Source organism: Eublepharis macularius, chromosome 1, assembly GCF_028583425.1.
Source record: "Eublepharis macularius isolate TG4126 chromosome 1, MPM_Emac_v1.0, whole genome shotgun sequence".
NCBI lineage: Eukaryota > Metazoa > Chordata > Lepidosauria > Squamata > Eublepharidae > Eublepharis > Eublepharis macularius.
The window spans coordinates 94,178,593-94,200,291 of NC_072790.1; positions in this window are offsets into that span (position 1 = coordinate 94,178,593).

Sequence of the window (21,699 nt, forward strand, 5' to 3'; positions counted from 1 at the left end):
AAAACCTGCATGTTTAGCTTGACCCTGTGTGATCTTAAAATACTCACACTTCCTCAGTGTGAGCCCCCCGCCCCCCGCCCCCCGCGAAAGAAAGAAAGAAACAAATGTCAAAAAATATACAACAGCAGCTTTGGACCTGAAACTGGACTTCGATATGATCATCTGAAGATTTTGAGGGAAATATGTATATTTCCTAGCATGCTGTTTTGGATCTTGGGACCGTAACAGCGTATGGACTAGTGCAATATTGAATTATTTATTGATATATTGAATTATTTATTGATATATTGAATTATTTATTGATATATTTATTGTATGTCAGGCACTAGCACTTTATTGTCACAGAAGGATTCATTGTAAGTGAGTTGCATACTGATTTGGAGGTTGAATTAGAGTGTATTTTCACAAATGTGTATTTTGGACATATGACTTGTACTCATAAATAGACACACTTCTGAAGTAAATATTTCATTGAAGGTTAACTTGCATTGATTTAGACATCTTATTAAGCTTTCTTGATTGTTGTTTTTCCTTCAGAAGTCAGACCTGGCAGCATTCAGAAAACGTGGACAAACCCCAGTATAATGTCAAGATCACCGCTGAAGATATCGAAATGTGTGCATAGATCAGAAAAACATCCAACACAATATAGGGCCAAAGAGGAGGTAAATAGCCCATGTATAAAAGCCCTTAATCTACGTCAGGAGGTTCTTATGTAAGTAAATAACAAGGAGGGGAAACAGAATTGGAGTTCAGTGACACCTTAGAAACCACGTGATTTTCAGAATGTATAAGCTTTCAAGATTCAGAACTCTCTTCTTCAGACAGTAGGGAGAAGAATCATGAATACTACCATAGATTCCTTGGGAAAAGAGCAGAATAAAAATGTATAGGATAGGTAGATAGATAACCAGGATTAGTTACATTCAGACATTCCACCAAGAGCTGCATAAATACAGAAACAAATGTAAAATAATAAATAATAATTTGGTGTGTATCAAAACAAAGTGCAATTGGGTTCATTTCTGTGTAACATGTCAATGAGTGGATAGATCATACTCAGCAGAGAAATTCGGTGGCTTATTTTCCCACTTTAAAAAGACATATTTTAGATTCACCTGCACATGTTAAACCACGTAACATGTAGGAAATGGGATGTAGTGCTGCTGGCATCCTCTAAGGATTGCTTATTTCTGAAAGCATTCCAACTGCAAAGAATATCAATGCAGCAGGAACAGGTTTGAAACACTGCCAGTAAGAAAATTATCTAAAGTCCGCCTGTATTTTAAGCAGCCATTTTAATTAGGGGACAGTTTCAGTTTCACCCTTAAAATGAACTCTTGATGCTCAAGAACCCACCAGATCTCCGTTCATTTTGAGATATTATTATCCAATGCCAATTGATCCTCTGACTTGAAGAAGCCATACTACCAGAGAAGAAATCGTTAATGGAACTCACTGCACAAGCACTGGAAAGACAACTGTATTTCTAACTAGAGAGGCTGGCCTGAAAGGGACACCTGTATATGTTCAGACTAGCAGTACAAGATCCAGTTTTTTTAAAAAAAAAATAGTTGAAGATCAGGAAGTAATTTTAAAGGTTTTATTTTACTTTAATGTTATTATGGTATTGAGTAGGTACTCTTCAGTGTACATAGATTGGTGTTAAGATAATATGTGGGTTTATAAAATAAATTGGTTAGCAACATTTCTACTAATAGAACATTTCTGAAAAAAAATCAATGTTTCTTCTTGTAAGTCTTTCCCCTCTTTTGTTTAAGTTTTAATTTCCCCTGTGTATATAAGAGAGAAAGAGAGAAAGAAAAAAATCCTTGTCTTACACTGTTGGAACAAATTTGATTTCTTGGACTCAGAATTATTAGTGTGAACCAATTCTGATGGTTATATTCCAGCCACAATGCGGCACTCCTGGCTAGCAGATTGCTGCTTTGAGCTGGGGGCCATCCTTTGCTGCCACGATGGAGGAGGAGCACAGCATGCTTTCCTGGGCATATGGGGACCTGGGGAGGGGTGGAGCCAAGGGCATTTAAGGCAGCTTCACCTTGTACTCCTCAGCAGTTACATTTGCTTGGGTTGGAGAAACTCAGTAGTGTTCCCTCTGAGCCTTGAGTGGTGGCAGCAGAAGTAGCAGCAGTGAGTGCGGTGGCAGAAGCAGCAGCAGCCAGCACGGAGGCAGAAGTAGCGGCATGTGCAGCAGTGGGAACACTGGCAAAAGCAGCTGCAAGCAAAGTGACCAGGCAGCCCAGCGGCCAGGCAGCCATGCAGAACAGCCTCCCCTGGCCCTCAAAGGCACATCACGGTCCTTGCGGCTGCTCAGTGGTGCTGGAATTAGAGATGCGCTGATGCTTGCTGAGGGAAGTTGCAGGCATTGGCCTTATTCCTGCCCTCATTCAAGGAGGCTTGGCATTTGCCAGCACCCCCTTCCCTTGTTTTGCAGGCCCATGCTCTCTTTGTGGAGCCATCCTTTGTGCAGCAGGGTGGGCAGGCTTCCCTAGGGACGGCACGCATTTAGCTGCAGCTTGGTGCCTTATTCCCCCATCTGAGCATTTGTGGGAAAAGCAAGCCTTAGAGTGGGGTGGGCTGTTACCTCCCCATTTCAATCACCTTTCCCTGGGCTGGTAGCCTTCAGGCAGTTGCTTTGGCTAAGGGCTAGGGGTAGACGGTATGTGGCTCTTATTCCTCCATCCTCATATCTCCACCTCAAGCAGGAGCAGAGGTGCTTCATTGGGGCCTTTCTGTGCAGTGGTGGCCATTTTGGAGCCAGTGGCTGTTACAAAGTAACAGGAAGTGGCTATTTTGTTAGGAGTTTGGATGGTGGCCATTTTGTGATTAGTGCCTTGATATTGGGTGGTGGCCATTTTTGTGATTAGACCTGTGTTACTACTCAAACTAAGAAGTATGCCACCTTAGAAGGGGGAGGAAAGGCTAAAAGGAAACAGCCAGCCAAAGGTTGGCCCAACAGCAGGCTGTGTCAATGCTTTCTTCCTCAGACGAAGAGGATACAGCTGGCATGTAGGAAATTTTGGAGTGCATAGCAGCACTGGAAAAAGCCAGAGGGGCACAGGAGCCAGGAACTTCAAGGACCAGAAGGCAAAAGGCTGCAAAGGCCACATCTTTCTGCTCTTGAAGGAACATCCAGCACAGGCGAGGCCAACAGTAGTATGGCTCAGGTAACAGAGAGCAACTACATCAATGTTGGTACTGAAGAGCTGAGCAAGTCGGCAGAATCCTGTCCTGTGACTGTGGCAGTGGATGCAATCGAGAGTGAAGGTAAGAATACCACCACTGAGCAACACACAGACTCATGGCCTTGGGGTCAGGTTTCTGCCTCAACACCCTCCTGATTCTCTTTATATTGCTGGGACACAGCCTAGCATGTCCCAAGGAGGGGGTCAGACTGGAGTGTGGCCTTTGTGGCCTCAGCAGGCGGCACATGAGCAATACACTGGGCTGCTTGGTAGCCCCTATGCCACATTAATGGAGCAAGGGGATGGTGGTCAGAACCCAGGGGGTGCCCTGATTCCATGGCAGGCTTTCCCAGGTTTACCATGGATGCCTTCAATATATGGGCCAGCCTTGTATGGGTCGGTATCCTTTAGTACCTTACCTTCTGGAGATATTGTGCTTCCCCTGGGTGATCATCTTACTCAGGCCACTAAGGACAAAACTCTCAAAGAAATATATGTGGATGTCTTTACACTTCTCTTCATGGAGCTGGAGAAGGATAAAGACGTGCTAGATGATAGGGAGAAGGACTGGCTCCAGCACCAAAGGGTGGACAGGACCTGGGCCAATTGGCTTCCAGATTTCCTGATCTATGCTGGAGTTATAGTCAGGGTGCTGTCTTGGAGAGCAGCCTCCCTTTTGTAGTACCTGGATATAATTTACAAAGGGTACAATGATTTTGCAGGAGCGGCTTGACTCCAGTATGATGAGCTTAGGATGAGGGCCGCCCTCAATCCTGCCATGCCCTGGGATAGGCTACATCAACAATTATTGCTCCAGGTCATATCACTGGCTAAGCCAAATATGGAAGAACTTTCAGATAGTGGCCACCTCATACACCGGGCAAATGTTAACACTAATACCTGCACTACAGTGGAGCAGTCGGTTCAACCCCGGCTGCTCTTCTGGGAGTTTACCTCCCAGGGCGGGTCTGTAACCAGAAATTCTGTAAGTTTGGGCACAAGTGCCCAATTTGTGGCGTACCCTGTGCTTTTACTGTATGTGAGTGCCAGAAACACCTGTGCTCGGTGGTTGGCATGGAAGGGGTGGTAAGGGAAAAAATTGCCAAAGAGTGTGCTGTAGGTAGGATGTTGGGCCCATTTCCCTCCCATCCTGTTAAGAACTTGCAAGTCTCACCCTTGGGCATAGTTCCTAAGAAGACAGCTGGTGAATTCAGGATTATCCACCACCTGTCTTAACAGAGGGGCAGTTCCGTAAACAATGCCATCCCCGAGCACTTGAGCTCAGTACATTACACATCATTCAAACAGGCTGTAAAGATGATTAGCCAATGCAGGATCGACGTGGAGTTGGCCAAATGTGACATCAAGTCTGCATTTTGCCTTCTCCCAGTGCATCACAAAGAGTTAGGTTTCTCCTTTGAAGAGCAGTATTATGTGGACAAGGCCTCCCTATGGGTTGTTCCGTCTCTTGTGCTGCCTTTGGATGTTTCAGCTGTTTCCTCGAGTGGGCCTTGTGTCACTGGATGCATAGGCAGGACATAGTTCACTATCTTGATGATTTCTTTTTTGCAGGCCATGCAGGATCTGGCCAATGTGCCCAGCTCCTGGCTGGATTTGTTAGCTTAACAAGGGACTTGGGGGGCCCTTGGCACATGAGAAGACAGAGAGCCTGGCTACAGTCCTAGAACTGGACTCTGTGCAGCAAACATATTGTTTGCTGCCAGAGAAGCTGAGGGACCTATGGGCCCACATGGCCTCCCTCAAATGATGGAACAAAGTCTCCCTCTTAGAGCTGCAGGAGCTGGTGGGGCACCTAAATTTTGCATGCTGGGTGGTAGCACCTGAGAGGGTGTTTTTGCGTTGCTTATGTAACACTATGGGAGCCCTCCACCTGCCTCAACATAGAATAAAGTTTAATGCAGGCATGAAGGAGGAACTGGGCATATGGAGAAGTTTCTCAACTCTTTCAATGGAGTGACCTTTTGGAGGGAGGACTTGTAATTTGAAACTGAACCACTGACACCTCTGGGTCTACAGGCTTTGGTGAATACTTTCGGGGCCATTGGTGTACTGAAAAGTGGCCCACCAATTGGATAGATGGTGGTCTCAACCAAGACCTCACTTTCTTGGTATTGTTCCCAATCTTAGTAGCTGTTTACCTGTGTGGCAGGGACCTCACCAATCACACAATTCATTTCTGCTGTGATAAGCAGGCTATGGTGCATGTCTTCAATTCCCTTTCATCCAAGTCCGCTGTGGTGATGGATTTAGTTAGGCTGCTTATGCTCTGTTCCTTGCACATTTTGTTCATAGCCAAGCATGTCCCTGGCTTTGTCAACAGAAGCCCTGTCTTGCCTGCAGATGGAGCATTTCTGACAGCTTACCTTCGAGACTGATACCCAGCCGGCTTGGATGCCTCAGGAGCTGTGGGATCTTGGAAGATGGAGGCTTACAGGGCAATTCACCTAGCTGTGGCACCCAGTGTGACATACACAGGCACTGTGGTATCCACTGATGGGTTTCTTTTGCCAATTTATTTATTTGACAGAGCTTCTTTCCCCCAAAGCAAGAAGCAAACCTTTGCTTTTCTCCATCTCAGTGGAGCAAGCGGTGATTCTGGAGAACACAGGAGACATCACTTCTGTGACTATAGCTGCTTCTGTCTTAGAAGAATGCAGCACTTCTGGCCAGTAGCAACAGCCACTTTGGCCAGGGACCATGATTTGCATCTCCAGAGGAGGGGGAGGAAGACAGCACTTTCCCAGCCATCCAGGAATGCTGCAAGGGGCAGAGTCGGAGGTCTTTTAAGGCCATCCCACCCCTTGGCATCTAAGTTGTGCCTCGTGCTCAGCCCACCCACCTCACCCTATTTCAGTGCAGGTTTAGCTGGTCACTGTTTATCTGGGCCAGGTAGGATTTTTTTCTCCTTTCCCACAATTGGCAATTAGGTGAGGAGTTTTTCACCTACCTTGTACTGTCTGAATTGACTACTGTGGGTTGATTTGATTCTCCCTGAGCAGGTTAGAAGATGGGGAAAATGAGTTGGCCGGTGAGCACCCTTGGCATATCCCCATTGGTGGGAGCAGCTGGCTGCTTCACAGCCCATTTGTGAGGACATGCTGGTGGGGAACCCCTGGACAAGCCAGTCCTCTCCCAGCTTTATGGCTGGACGGTGGAGCTTTAAAAGGGTGAACTACTTCATCTGGCCAGGGTGGATCCCAGCCATATGATGGATGGCTCACACCTGGGTCAGCAGGTGGCTCACCCAGACACTTCAGGGTGGAGGTCTAGGACTGACCTTAGGGCCTACCTGTATCACTAGTTAGACCCTTGCCGTGTTGACAGATCTGTTGTATTATTTTAATAAAGTGACCCTTTTGTTCCCAACTCTTGTGTCTGCCTCTTCATTCCAAATGTGTGTGTGGGGGGGAGTGTTTTAGTTTGCAGTAGCTAGATATATTGTGTTTGGCTTCAGTACTATATGGAAGGCATTTTTGATTCCTTGTCATGACATACAGTTTTGTGTTGGTACCCACACCCTATTCTCAAAATTTAAAAAGTGCTAACATGTGGACATTCTACAGGAGCAGATAGCTGCTTCTCCTTTTCTATATAAAACATTTTCCAATCTGGTTAAGGAGGCACTGGCACCTCACTGATAGTTGTTTGAAGAGCTCTTCCAATTGTGTTATATACAAGCATAAACATTACGACTGTGCTGTCAGCAGAGATTTACCCTTCAGGGAAGTACCCTATTTATGCACTGTCTATTTATTGCAGAAGATCAGTTAGGTTCATTGTACACATAACCATTAACAACTGGTTGTAAAATTGTGGGCACATTACTATGTAGAAGAAAGAAACATCCAATTTCTTTCTTAGGTTGTTGCCTATGAAAGTTCATGACAAAATAAATTGCTTACACTCTACAGCCACTTTCACAAGATCACCTCCTTGTAGACCATTTTAATTAATCTGGCATAACTATCTTGAATAAATCCTGGTGTCATGCTCACATTCACTATCAACCTCAACTTTGCTAAGGAGAGTGCAATGAACAGATGAAAAGAAAATCCCATATTTTTACCAGTCTTGTACCTCAAATTCTTATATTTTGAAAATGGCATAGTTGTTGATTCTATATGAGGCTCCCATTCATTTTTTTCCCTACACACACATGAGCAACTATGGAAAGAATAAGACCACATGGAAAAAATCATGCCCACCTCAGAGACTGTATTGAGAGGGAGGTAAATATAACATGATTTTTACCATGGAACTTTCATCCTTTATATGCCTTCATTATCATAGCCAGCAGGGAGCAGCAACCATGCCAATTCTCTAATATCAGACTTTCTTTGTAAACAGCTGGAGCAACATGGCTACCAACTCATGTATGAGCGCTCCCACGTTGCTCCTGAAAATGTATAGATAAATTCTTGCTACATGGTTGGGCTCCTTTAGATTTTTACAAAACATGCAAGTGATGTATTTCTGAAGAGTTGGGAAAAAAAGCCAGCCTATGAATTAGACATGATTATAAACAAGTCAGCACAGAGGTGACATTGGCAGAGGATCTCTCACAGATAATGGCAGTCACCCCTCAGCTAGTTAGTACTAAGCAGAAGGCAATGGTAAACCACTTCTGGTCATCTCTTACATCAAAAACCCTATGATGAGACAATCCAAACTGAAAGAAGATATAGTGCTAGAAGACAGGACCCCCAGGTCAGATGGCACTCATTTGGCTACTGGGAAAGAATGGAGGAATAGTGCTGTTCTAAGTGATGGGACTGGAATAAAGCCAAAAGGATATCTAGTTGCTGATCTGAATAGATGCAAAAGGAATGTCCAAAGCTGCATAACATATATAATAAGAACACGGAATGTGAGAAGAATGAAGCCTGGTAAGATAGAAATCTTAAAACGAGAAATTGAATGTTTTAACATTGTAATCCTGGGTGTGAGTGAAATGAGGTGGATTAGATTGGGACATTTTCAATCAGAAAATTAGTGTTTACGATGGAAATCATAAACTCAAAAGAAATGGTGTTGGCTCTAATAGTGAGGTAAGACATAGCTCAAGCAGTCAAGAGCTATAACGCAAAGTCAGACTGATTAATATCAATCAGACTCCACAGAAGGCCTATTAACATAACCATCATTCAAGTTTATACTCCAACTACAGAGGAGGAAGAAATAAAAAAATTTTATGCGGGTGTTCGAAAAGATATGGATCATAGACCTAAGCAAAATATGCTGATAATCCTAGATGACTGGAATGCAAAAGTAGGAGACAAAGCAGAATCAAACATAGTTGAAAAATTTGGACTAGGATCACAAAATGAAGCAGGAGAGCAACTCATAGAATTTTGTGAAGCCAAAAACCTGTTCATTGCTAACACATATTTCAGACAACCAAACAGACAATTGTATATGTGGAAATCACTGAGAGGCCAATACAAGGACAAAATAGATTACATAATTGGAAGCATGAGATGGAGAAGGTCTCTTCTCTCTGCTAAAACAAGACCAGGAGTTGCTTGTGATACCGATCATGAATTGATAATCAAAATATTGAATTGAATATCAAAAATTAGAAGAAAGCTGAAGAGAAACTCTAAAAGAATCATAGTTCCAAAATATAATTTAAAAACCATGTAAAGAAAATATTTGCATTACTAAGTATAATTAATCATGAACCAGAAGAACTGTGGGCTGAAACCTGATATTATCAAGGAAGGATGTGCAAAGACTGCTCCTGTAGCCAAAAGAAAGAAGACGCCTAGATGCATGATCGATGAAACTCTTGAAATTACTAAAGACAGACAGTGACAGAAATAGTATCGGAACTCTAAACACATCTTTTCAGAGACATGCATGCAGAGACAAAGAAATCTACTAATAACCAGTGCCAAGAAATAGAAGAGAACAACAAAATAGGAAGAATAAGAGATCTGTTCCACAAGATCCAGGGTATGAAAAGGAAATTCAAACTATGGCTAGGGATGCTGAAAGATCAACATGGAAATATAGTATCCAATCAGGACAAAATAAAGGAAAGATGGAAACAATACACTGAGGAACTATACAAAAGAGATGGACGGATGACAGATTCCTTCAAAGAAGAATGTTTTAATGAAGAGCTGGAAATTTTAGAAAGTGAAGTTAAACCTGTGCTTAAAGTACTGGGAGTAAATGGAATACCAATAGAGCTATTTCAAGCTACAGAAATTGAGTCCATCAAAATCTTAACAAGAATCTGCCAACAAAAACCAAACAATGGCCCACAGACTGGAAACGCTCAGTTTACAGTCCAATTCCAAAAAAGAGGGATGTCAAAAAGTACAACTATCAGACCATTGTGTTAATTTCCCAAGCAAGTAAAGTGATGCTCAGTTCTACTGTAAAGACTCATACCATACATGGAATGAGAAATGTCACATGTGCAAGCTGGATTCAGAAAAGGAAATGACACAAGAGATCACATATCAAATTTACAATGGCTAATGAAGTATACCAGCAAATTTCTGAAGAAAATCAGCCTTTGTTTTATAGATTACAGCAAAGCTTTTGACTGTGCGGATCATGAAAAGCTATGGATGGTGTTAAAAGAAATGGGTGCACCACAACATCAGATTATTTTAATGTGCAACCTGTACTCTGGACAAGAGGCTACTGTTAGGATAGAATATGGGGAAACAAAATGGTTTCAATGGTTGTTGGGGGTTTTCCGGGCTGTATTGCCGTGGTCTTGGCATTGTAGTTCCTGATGTTTCGCCAGCAGCTGTGGCTGGCATCTTCAGAGGTGTAGCACTAAAAGTCTTTTAGTGCTACACCTCTGAAGATGCCAGCCACAGCTGCTGGCGAAACATCAGGAACTACAATGCCAAGACCACGGCAATACAGCCCGGAAACCCCCCAACAACCATCGTTCTCCGGCCGTGAAAGCCTTCGACAATACAAAATGGTTTCAAATTGGCAAAGGTGTCAGACAAGGATGTGTATTATCTCCCTGTCTGTTCGATCTATATGCAGAACATATCATAAAGAAAGCTGGGTTAGATTTAGAAGAAAGTGGAGTGAAAAATAATTGAAGGAACATTAACAATTTGAGATATGCAGATGATCCCATGTTACTGGCTGAAAATAGTGAAGACTTTAAATGACTATTGATAAAGGTTATAGAAGAAAATGCCAAAGCAGGATTACAGCTGAATACAAAAGTAATGGGAATTGCACAATTTTAAGGTTGACAATGAAAAAAAATTGAAATTGTTACAGATTTTCTATTCCTTGGCTCAATTATCAACCAAATGAAGACTGCAACCTAGAAATCAGAAGATTGAGACTTGGAAGCTCAGCCAGGAGGGAATTAGAAAAGATCCTTAAGGATAAGGATCCAAGATCAAGAAAATTCAAATTATGGTATTCCTCATTATTATACATGGATGTGAAAGTTGGACAGTGAAGAAAGGTGACAGGAAGAAAATTGATTCTTTTGAAATGTGCTGGAGGAGAAGTTTACAGATATGATGGATGGCCAAAAAGACAAATACATGGGTTCTGGATCAAATCAAGCCTGAATTCTCCCTAGAAGTTAAAATGACAAAACTGAGGCTATCGTATTTTGCTCACTTCATGAGGAGACAAGACTCTTTGGAAAAGTCAATAATGCTGGGAAAAGTTGAAGGCAGAAGGAAAAGAAGAAGACTCAAAATAAAATGGCTTAACTCTATAAAGGAATCTACATCCTCCAGTGTTCAGGATCTGAGCAAGCCTGTTAATGGTAGGATATTTTGGAGGTCTTTCATTCATAGGTTAGACATAAGTTGGAATTGACTTGATGGCACATAACACACACAATGAAGCTGCACTCTGCATGTTTACTATGCATGCTTATTTGAGGACAGCGCTAAAAAAGGGGAACAAGTTTAATGTGGTCTCTGCAAGCAGAATGAGGATGCAATCCTTCCTCCTGGGAGTAAGCTCATTGAATGAAAGGTAACTTGCAACTTGCATAGAGATGGTCTGGGAGGCCAAAATACTCTGCAAAAGTGCACATTCCAATTTCAGGGATGAAGGGAGTTTTGATCCTCAAAAACTTATATTATGAAAATCTTGTTGATCTGCAACATGCTACTGGACTCAAGTCTTGCTCATATCAGGGACTGCCATTCTAGTCTGTTTGTTTCAGACCTTGGAGACTGATAGCTAGATATGGGCACGAACAGCATTACGAACGCAAAAAAACCAAGAACAGCCCATTTGTCTGTTCGCGAACAAGCCATTCGTGAGGCGCCATTGTCAACGAACAAGCAGTCATCGTGAGCCTGGTTCATTGCGTTCATCTTCTGTTTGTGAAGCCAGACAGTCAAGCACCTTCAATCAATTCCCTTGGCAACAGAGGCAGGGACTGCCTGAACTCTATCTGCACTCCTGTCACCCTGGAAACCCCAATTTAAGCCCAACTTAACTTGATAGGCAGGTCTTCCTTCCAAGTGTGGAGCTCCAAATTGGTTACAATTGGTTACATGTGACCAGAGACTAAGGGGGAGGGATGGGGAGGAGTGGTGTTCTGTAGCCATGCACACTCCAATCTGGAATCTACCCCAAGCAAGAAGCTTTGCCCCAAGGGTGCTGCTGGTGGGAGCAGAATGGCCAGGCAGGCTGGCCTTGGGGAGGTTATTCCATTGGGGTTGGGGATACTGCCGTTGAAAAGGGTGAGGTCAAGGAATCAGGAGGTGGGCATTCGTGTTGTGGTGGAGACGATTGTGCTGCAAGGATTCCCCCTATCTGTTGTGGAGGGTGTGGGCTTCCAAAGGCTGCTTCAGCACTTTGCCCCATGGTTCTCCATGCCGTTACGTCACACCATTGGGCGTCGAGTAGGGATGTGCGTTTCGGCTTTCTGAATGCCAAAAGAAAGTCGAAACAAAAGTGTTTCGGCTTCTTTCAGGTTAGCCGAAACGTTTCGGAGAAAGCCGAAACGTTTCGGCTTAGCAGAAAGAAAAAAAGCCGAAACGTTTCGGCTTCTTTCGGCTTTCTTCCGGCTTTTCTTTTTTTTTTTTAATAAAATTTTTATTGGAATTAGAATCATATAATTACATATTACAATCAATTCCCATTTCCCAATTTCTAACCCCCTCCCTTTCCCCCCTTTTCTTTTGACTTCCAGCAGTTTTCCAACCCTTTGTCCCTTTTCTCTTACTCATTTTAAATTCATCTATCTAACAAACATATACTTTCCCTTTAATCTAAGCAATAATTCTTTAACTATTTTTAATACTCTATACCTTATCTTTGAGTCCCTTCTTCCACATTAGACAAACAATTTGTCCCTTTTTAACATAATTTCGTAGTTTCCTGGTTTCAAATATTTCTATAAGCCATATACCATATAACCCATACATTTATATAAGTCAACCAATTTAACTTATATTCCGTATATTACTTTATATAACTATCCTCAAAAATTATCAATCGATTTGATCCCTATATTTCTTCAGGTAGGCTCATTCAGTTTAACATATTACACGTTTATACCAGAAACAATATTAATTAGTCGGTCCTTATAGTTAATTATTTTCTATCTATTTTCTATATGTTTTTCTATACATAGCAATCTAACAAAATAACTGCTTAGACATTTTCATTTCTCTCTCTACCCTCCGGTAAAGTCACCCCCCTCTACATTTTGTCATATTTCAGTAATTCTCGAACTGCCACAGTTCTCTTCCCACCTCCCATTTCTTCAGCACATATTGCTTCAGCTTCTCCCAGTCTGTGTTGAACTGTCCTGGGTCCAGATTTCTCAGTTTTCTTGTCATTTTGTCCATTTCGGCCATATACAGCAATTTGTAAGTCCAATCCTCAATAGTTGGCACTTCTTGTACTTTCCATTTTTGCGCATACAAAAGTCTGGCCGCTGCTGTCATGTAAAATAACAATGTTCTATATTGGGCTGGAATGTTCTCCATTCCCAGGTTCAGTAGCAGGAGTTCTGGGTTCTTATTGATTTGAAATTGTAAAATCTCACTTATTACTTTTATTATTTCTCCCCAGTACTGCCTGGCTACCTCACACGTCCACCACATATGATACAGAGAGCCCTCATGTTTTTTACATTTCCAGCATTTATTAGAAGTGTTCAAATTCCCTAGCGCAATCTTCTTTGGTGTCATGTACCAACGATAGATCATTTTGTAAATGTTCTCTTTAATATTAGTACACGTTGTAATCTTCATTGTGTTTTTCCACAAGTATTCCCATGCCTCCATTGTTATTTCTTTATTAAAGTTTATGGCCCACTTCACCATTTGTACTTTATTTCATCTTCAGTATACCATTTCAACAGTACTTGATATACCTTGGAAATTTCCTTCTTATCCTCTTTCAAAAGTGTCTGCTCTAGTTCCGAATTCTCTGTTCTTATGCCTCCCTTTGCACAATCCGAATTGTAGAGATCTCTGATCTGCCTGTACTGGAACCAATCGTAGTTGGGCGATAACTCGTCCTGTGTCTTTATTTTAAGTTTAGAAGATTCTATTCGGGTTATCTCCTTATATGTTAAACACTGTTGCTCAGTATAGACAGCTCTCGGATCTATTACTTCATACGGAACTACCCACATGGGGGTTCCTTCTTGTAGGAAGTCTCTATACTTCTTCCAGGTTGCATATAGGCTTTTCCGTATGTAATGATGTAGGAACATAGAGTTCACTTTTACTTTGTCGTACCATAGGTATGCATGCCATCCGAATATTTTTTTATATCCCTCTAGGGCCAATAATTTCTTATTCTTCAACGTCATCCAATCTTTCAGCCACACTAGGCAAATTGCGTCATAGTAAAGTCTTAAATTGGGCAGTTGCATTCCGCCTCTTTGCTTTGCATCTTGTAAAACTTTCATTTTCACTCGAGGCTTCTTGCCTGCCCAAACAAAGTCTGATATTTTCCTCTGCCATTTTTCAAACTGCTTAGAGTCTCGGATAATTGGTATTGTCTGTAACAAAAACATTATTCTTGGTAACACATTCATCTTAACTGCTGCAATCCTTCCCAGCCATGACAAATTCAATCTATTCCATTTGATCAAATCTTGCTCAATCTGAGTCCATAATTTTTCATAATTGTTTTTGAATAGATCTATATTCTTTGCAGTCAGTTCAATTCCCAGATATTTCACCTTAGTTGTTACTTCACAGTCCGTTATTTCCATTAACAGTTGTTGTTTTTGCTTAGTCATATTTTTACATAATATCTTTGACTTCTTTTTGTTAATATAAAACCCTGCCAAATCTCCGAACTCTTTAATCTTCTCTATCACTTTTGGCATATTCTCCATTGGATCTTCCACAATTAACATTATGTCGTCCGCAAATGCTCTAATTTTATAAGAAAAGTCCTTTATTTTTATTCCGCAGATTTCTTCATCTTGTCGTATTTGTATCATCAGTATCTCCAGTACCAAAATGAATAGCAGCGGAGACAACGGGCAACCTTGTCTTGTTCCTTTACTTATAGTCAATTTCTTGGTAGTCTCGTCATTGACCACAATTGCTGCATTCTGGTCTCTATAAATTTCTTTAACTGCTCTTATGAATTTTTCTCCCATTTGTAGCTTTTCCATAGTGGCAAACATAAAGTCCCAGTTCAAATTGTCGAATGCTTTCTCTGCATCAACAAAGAAGAAACCAACCTCTTTGTCACAACGCTTATCATAATACTCAATAGCATTGATCACTGTCCTTAAATTGTCTCTAATTTGTCTGCCAGGTAAAAAACCTGCTTGTTCCTCCTCAATAATTTCCGAAAGCCACCCCTTCACTCTCTCTGCCAATATCTTCGCAAAGATTTTGTAGTCATTGTTAAGTAAGGATATAGGCCTGTAGTTTTTCACATTCCGGCTTTTCAATGGGAAAATGCCTCCGTCTTCCCGGACGTCTGGGGGAGGCATTTTCCCACCGAATCATCACAAAATTGGTGGGGACCTTCCTCTAACCCCTCTCAGTATTTTACACAAAAATAACACAACTCACTTAACATCAGAGAATCACCCCAAAATATTGCTGTCAAAAGCACTTTATTTCCTTAACTGCTTTAGGTTACACAGTAGGAAGGCACAACAGGGCATGAAAGCAGTGTACTACATAAAAATAACACAACTCACTTCACATCAGAGAATCACACAAACACAACTGCTGTCAAATACGGTGAAGTGGGTTGTATTATTTTGTGTAGTACACTTCTATCATGCCCTTTGGTGCGCTCCCCTGCTGTGTATCCTAAAGCTGTTCAAGAAATAAAGTGTTTTTGACAGGAATCGTGTTTTGTGATTCTCTGATGTTAAGTGAGTTGTGTTAATTTTTCTGTGTGGGGGACTGCTGGTGTAATGTGTCATAATGCTTTGCCTACTTGTACTTTGAAAGGGAGAAAATAATTTTTAAAAAACTTTATTTTGTGTTGTTCGTGTTTTATTCTTTGTTGTGCAGTTGGTTCCCATCACAGGGAACAATGGGGCTGGCTGGCCAGCCATCTCTGTAGGTGGTGGGGGAATTTGAGGGAGGGTGTCTGTGGTTCAGGTGCTCTTTCACAGGGACCAGCTGGCACTCAGAAGTGTGCCCACCATTGTGGCACCCCTGGGCTGTGCAGAATTGCCCAGGGAAAGAGAGTTTAGAAGTTCCCAGCATAGGGAACAAAGGGAGAGGGCTGGCCTTTGCCAGCCTGTTCCTGGGGTTATGGGTGTGGGGCAGGTGGGGGTGGATTTGGGTCTGTGAGGGGCTAATGTGGGGATTTGGGTCTGTGTGTGGCAGCTGGGGGGGAATTGGGTATGTGTGGGGCTGTAAGGGGTGAACTTTAGGGGCTGAGAGGACCTACTTGGGGAGGCCATGAAATGGCCCCCCCAAGTGGGAGCAGGCTGAGCCTTGGTGGGGGGTGGGAGGAGGGGTGGTAGAAGGGCCCCTGAGGGCTGGGGGGCATTTTGCATGCAAAATGCCACCCCTGGCAAGACAAGCCTCCCCCAGCTGTCAGTGGTAGAGATGAGAGCAGAGCACCTACTTGGGGAGGCCATGAAATGCCCCCCCCCAAGTGGGAGCAGGCTGAGCCTTGGTGGGGGGTGGGAGGAAGGGTGGGAGAAGGGTCCCTGAGGGTAAGGGGGCATTTTGCACGCAAAATGCCACCCCTGGCAAAGGAAGCCTGCTTCTTCATTTTTTCCCCATAGGAAATAATGAAGAAGATGAGCAGCAGCCTGCTAACAATATGCTGCTCCTTCGCTTTCTTATGGGAGGATAGGGGGACCTGCTTTGGGGGGCCATAACATGGCCCCCCAAAGTCCAATCGGTCTGAAACTTGGGGGTTTTTTAGAGAGGGGTTAGAGGAAGGTCCCCACCAATTTTGGGCTGATTCGGTGGGAACATGCTTCCCCCAGACGTCCGGGAAGATGGAGGCATTTTCCCATTGAAAAAGCCGAAAGCCGAAAGCCGAAACAAAGCCGAAACAAAGCCGAAAGCCGAAACGGCTGGCCGTTTCGGCTTTCGGCTTATTCGAAAGAGATTCTGCTTTCGGCTTTCGGCTTTAGACGAAATTTTTTGGCTTGCACACCCCTAGCGTCGAGTCCTGCCTGCCCTCTACCAGTCTGTGTGAGACACGGTGTTCAGGGAGCTGTTGGCCACCAAAGGCTGTACAATACACTTCACGGACAACCTCTGGAGCAGCTGCCATCACGGGTATCTTACAATCACCACTCACTGGTTGCAACCAGATGACCTCTGCTGCCCCATGCCAAGAACTGGCACACACAAAAAGGTGCCATGCTTGACACCGGGCTACAGGGCAGGTCTTCTCCAGGCCCAGGATATGGACGATGTCCATACTGGGAAGAACATTGCCACCACCGTAAAGGTGGCACTGATGGAGTGGATGGCCAGGGAGGAAGGGTTTGTCCATGGCTTCATGGTGACGAACATGTTGGCAGCCCTGAAAGAGGCATCCCTCCTGGGCCTGGTGTGCATAGTGCACAAGCTGCACCTGGTGATGAGGGATGTGCTCGGGCTGGGGAGCAAGCCAAGGGACAGCTGGGATGAAGGAACGTTGTGTACGCACAATCTGCTGGACAGCTGCCACCTCATCGCTTCCCACTTCTCCTGCAGCATCAACTCTTCCCGTGACCTGTTCCAGGGGAAGGGAGGGGGGACCCCAAGCACCAACTCTTTCAGGACCTGTCCACCCACGGGAACTCCACCTACCACATGATATGTCGTCTGGTGGAGCAGAAGGGCCCGTTGCAGGACACCCTGTCACCCACGGATGTTCTGAGGAGGAGAGAGGAGCTGAGCCTCAGCTCCATGGAATGGAGAGTCCTTGCCCAGATGTCCCGGTTGCTGAAATCCTTTAAGGAGGCCACCGAGCTCTTGTGCTCATATGAGGCCAGCCTGGGTCAGGTCATCCCCCTGATCCACGGGCTCAACCAGTTCCTGGCCAAGGAGCTCAAGCACGAGAAAGAGCTGCTCCACAGGGTCTGGGAATTTGTGAGGAAGATGCAGGCATGCATGGCCAAGTACTTGCATCCTCGCACCATGAGGTGCCGTACCAAATAGCTTTCCTCTGTGACCCACGGATCAAGGGCAGCATCACCATGCAGGAGGGTCAGATGCAGTGCTGGAAAAAGGAGCTCCACACAGCGGTGCTCCTTTTCCAGAAAGAGAAGGCAGGATGGAGGGAACTGGGCAGGGGGCGAGGGGTGGGCGGCATAAAAGGAGGAGGGGGGAGGAGTTGGGAAGAGAGCCACACCAGGAGAGACCCACCCAAATGGCCCCACTTGATCTCTGGGCCTCGTTCGTGTGCTGTGTGGTTTGCCGAATCACAGTGGGCGCATCTCTCACAGTGGAGGACTTGGCAGGGGCTATGGTGCAAGAGTACTTTGTGGAGCCCACCAAGCTCCCCCCCCCACACACACACTACAAATCCTTGGAGTATTAGGCAAGTAAATCTGCTATATGGCTGGACCTGTTCATCGTGGCAACCAACATTCTGTTCTGCCCTTCCACCAGCGTGCAGAGCGAGCAGGTGTTCTCCCACCTTGAAGACCTCCTCTGTCCCCACCGTGCACATCTGCACCCGGACCTGCGTCAAGGTCAACCTCAACCTTCTTGGGTATCCCTCCTTGGACCTGGACCTACCTGGGTTCTGTGCCACCCCAAGTCTACTGTGGTTCTAGGCCAAGCTCCTCTGCAGCAGGCTCCAGCTCTCCTTGGTTCTTGGGGTTGTTTCCATGGCTGGCAATGCATTGTCTTCCTCTCCCAGACAAGTTCCTGTTCCCTTTTTCAACCTCTCCCTCTCTGGATGGCACCAGTACGACCCTTCCGCACGACTTGTCCTGCCCATCGCGTCCTCTCCCTGACAAGTTCCTGGACAGTCCCTCTTTCATCCTTGCCCTCTGTGGATGGAACTGGAATGACCCTTCAGAACGACCTCTCCTGTCCTGCCCATCCCGTCCTGTCCGCAAAGGCAGGAAGGTAGGTCATGTCTGCTGCTGCCGCTTTTGGACATGGGGGATTACCATGGCACTGCCACCACCTTTGGGCCTTCCCAGTCGTGCTCTGCAATGCAGCTGTGGCAAACAACCCTTTGTCCTGTCTCCCAAACAAGGTCCTGGATGTTTCCTCTTTCAACCTCTCCCCCTCTGGATGAAACCGGTACGACCCCTCCCAACGACCTCTTCTGTCCTGCCCATCCCATCCTTTCCATGAAGGCAGGAAGGTGGGTCATGTAAGCTGCTGCCATTGTTGGCCGCGAGGGTCAGTTCTGCTGCTGTTGCTGATGGGGATGTACCACACATGGCACCTGTTGTCCCCTCTGAGAAGGAGGGAATGGGTCCCTCCCACCCACCATTTCCATGAAGGCAGAATGTGGGTGCTGTGCTGCTGCTGCTGCTTTTGGGCACGAGGGGCAGCCAAAAGCTTTTGCTGATATGGTTGTGCTGCACGGTGCACCCCCATCCATGAACACCTGCTGTTGCCCCTGTGCATAGGGGGAATGGGTCCCGCAACTCACTTCCTTTCTGCAAAGGCAGGAAAGTGAGTGATGTTGGCGGCAGCCTCCAGTTCAACTGTTCAACTATTCTGTGCTGCATGGCAAGGGGTGTGTCCTTGGCCCCTCTCCCCAAAGGTGGGGGAGAGGGGCGTTCCTCAGTGACACTGTGCCACCCAGCCAGGGGTGCGTCTACGGGGCCTTCTTCCTCGCTTCCTGCTGTCCACAAGGGCAGGACAATGGGTTTTCTCTGTGGCTGCCACTCTCGGAAGGTGGATTGTAGAGACTCCTGCTGGTCTTGGTAAAGGGAGGCCTTCCTCAGTTACTGTGTGCCGCTTGGCCAGGGGTGCATCCATGTGGCCTTCTTCCTCACTAACTGCTGTCCACCATGGCAGGACAATGGGTTTTCTCTGTGGCTGCCACTCACGGAAGGTGGATTCTGGAGGTTTCTGCTGGTCTCAGTAAAGGGAGGTCTCCCTTAGTGACCCTGTTCCACATGGCCAGGGGTGCATCCTTGGCTCCTCTCCTCAAGGGGGTGGAGAGGGGCTTTAATTGGTTTCCCTGTGCCGCCTGGCCAGGAGTACATCCGCAGCTGCTCTCCCTAAGGAGGTGGAGAGGGTCCTTCCTTTGTTTCCCTGTGCTGTCTGGCCAGGGGTCCCTCAGCAGCCCCTCTTCCCATGCCCGCATGGAGAGGGCAGCCACTGACAAAACCCGTCATCCTTCTGTGGTGGCCACCCATAGGGAGGGTGGGCAGGTGGGGAGGGAGGGGCTGCCAGGTGGCTGCCAGCCCACATGGAGAGGGTGGCCACTGAGAAAACCCATGGTCCTTCCATGGTGGCTGCCCATAGGGGTGGGCAGACAGGGGGGAGGGGCTGCCAGATGGTGGCCAACCCCCTTGCCCCCTAGAATTGAGGCAGCCCTCTGACTGCCTCCCTGACATTGCCCATGTTTGGAGGTCCCGTAGTCAGTGAGCATGGATGGCTCCAATTGTATTGAATGGGACTTTCCTGGGGGTACCGGCTTTGGACATCTATAACTTGGAGATCCGAATTGGAATCTTGTCAAAACTTGGAAGGTGGCTGGAGTAGAGCCTGCTGAAAACTCCCTGTGAGTAAGGGTTCTCTCTATGAATGAAGGTGTCAATTCTGGGGAGCTACGAACCATGAACCAGTTCATGAATCAGTGAAAGTTCGGCAAAGTTTGTGGTTCGTGGTTCATCAAAATCAGCGAACCACAAACTGTGCAGTTTGGGGGTTTTTTTTGGTGCGTGCCCATCTCTAATTTAAATCAAACCTCTAAATGCCTTGGAAGCACAGAACTCCAGCACACACATGGTCCATCTGGAGACAGTTGCAAGTACTTTTGACTATTTTGAGGAAGTGGATGCTTTCCATCTCTAAATACTGTAATTCATGTTTTAAAGGACAAACTTTGGTGGAAGGAGCATGTTTGAAGTGTAAGCCCTAAGAAAAGTTAGGCTGTCACTTTCAAAAGAGGGCAAGACATTTTTGAAAAATGTCACCTTCATTGTTATTTGTTTATAAGATTATAAAACAAGTTAAAGCCAAAAAGGTGAGGCAGATTCATCATCGAACACAATAATCTAAACACCATAATTGATTCCTTAAACACTAGAATTCATCTCTCTTTCTTTTTCTTTCCATTTGCTAATTACTTGTTGGAACATAAAGGTTCTTAAAATCTTCCTACTTACTTTGGAGTACAAATTCAGGCTTGCCAATCAGAATGAATGTAGTTAGTAGTGGATGAGTAGAAAATGATGGGGAAGATAACACAAATTAGGCACTGCACTATAAACTGATCTAGTAAAAAGTTAAAACTATGAAAAACCCAAATACTTTGATTCTGAACTTGGCCATTTTCTTTTCAGCTGCATCTCTTCTGTCCATATCGGTCCAGTGGACCATTTGCCCTTGTTCACCTCTTTGCTGTGTCCCCAGTTATTTGTTTAACTCCCCTTTTTCTCATCCTTTCCCAGCTCCATATGAAAGTACGCTTTAAACCTCTTATAAGAGCTCTCAGAGTAGCAGATGTTAACTGTATAAGAGAATGGTGGGTTTGCTGTCTCTAGGAAAACAGAGATAATTACATATTTAAAAATGACATTTCAAGGACTATTATTTAGGTTGTTAAGTCAAACCACTTGCAAGTTTAAAAATGGCTAATAAATCTGTCTTTGCAACCTTAACTCACCCTACTTGTTCTTTAGCATTGACATTGTTTTTAAGTACATAAACACATAATCATTTTTGCCTTATGCAAATTATAAGTTGGACAGTTAGTATGACTAAGGTTTTGCCATCATGTTTAAATTTTACATATAAAATGTTTAACTAGTTAATAATCATATACTGCAGCTCTTAAATGTATAATTAATATTTACATATTGTTTTTCCAAACTAATGTGATAATACATCTGAATGATGTAGCTTACTGTACTAAA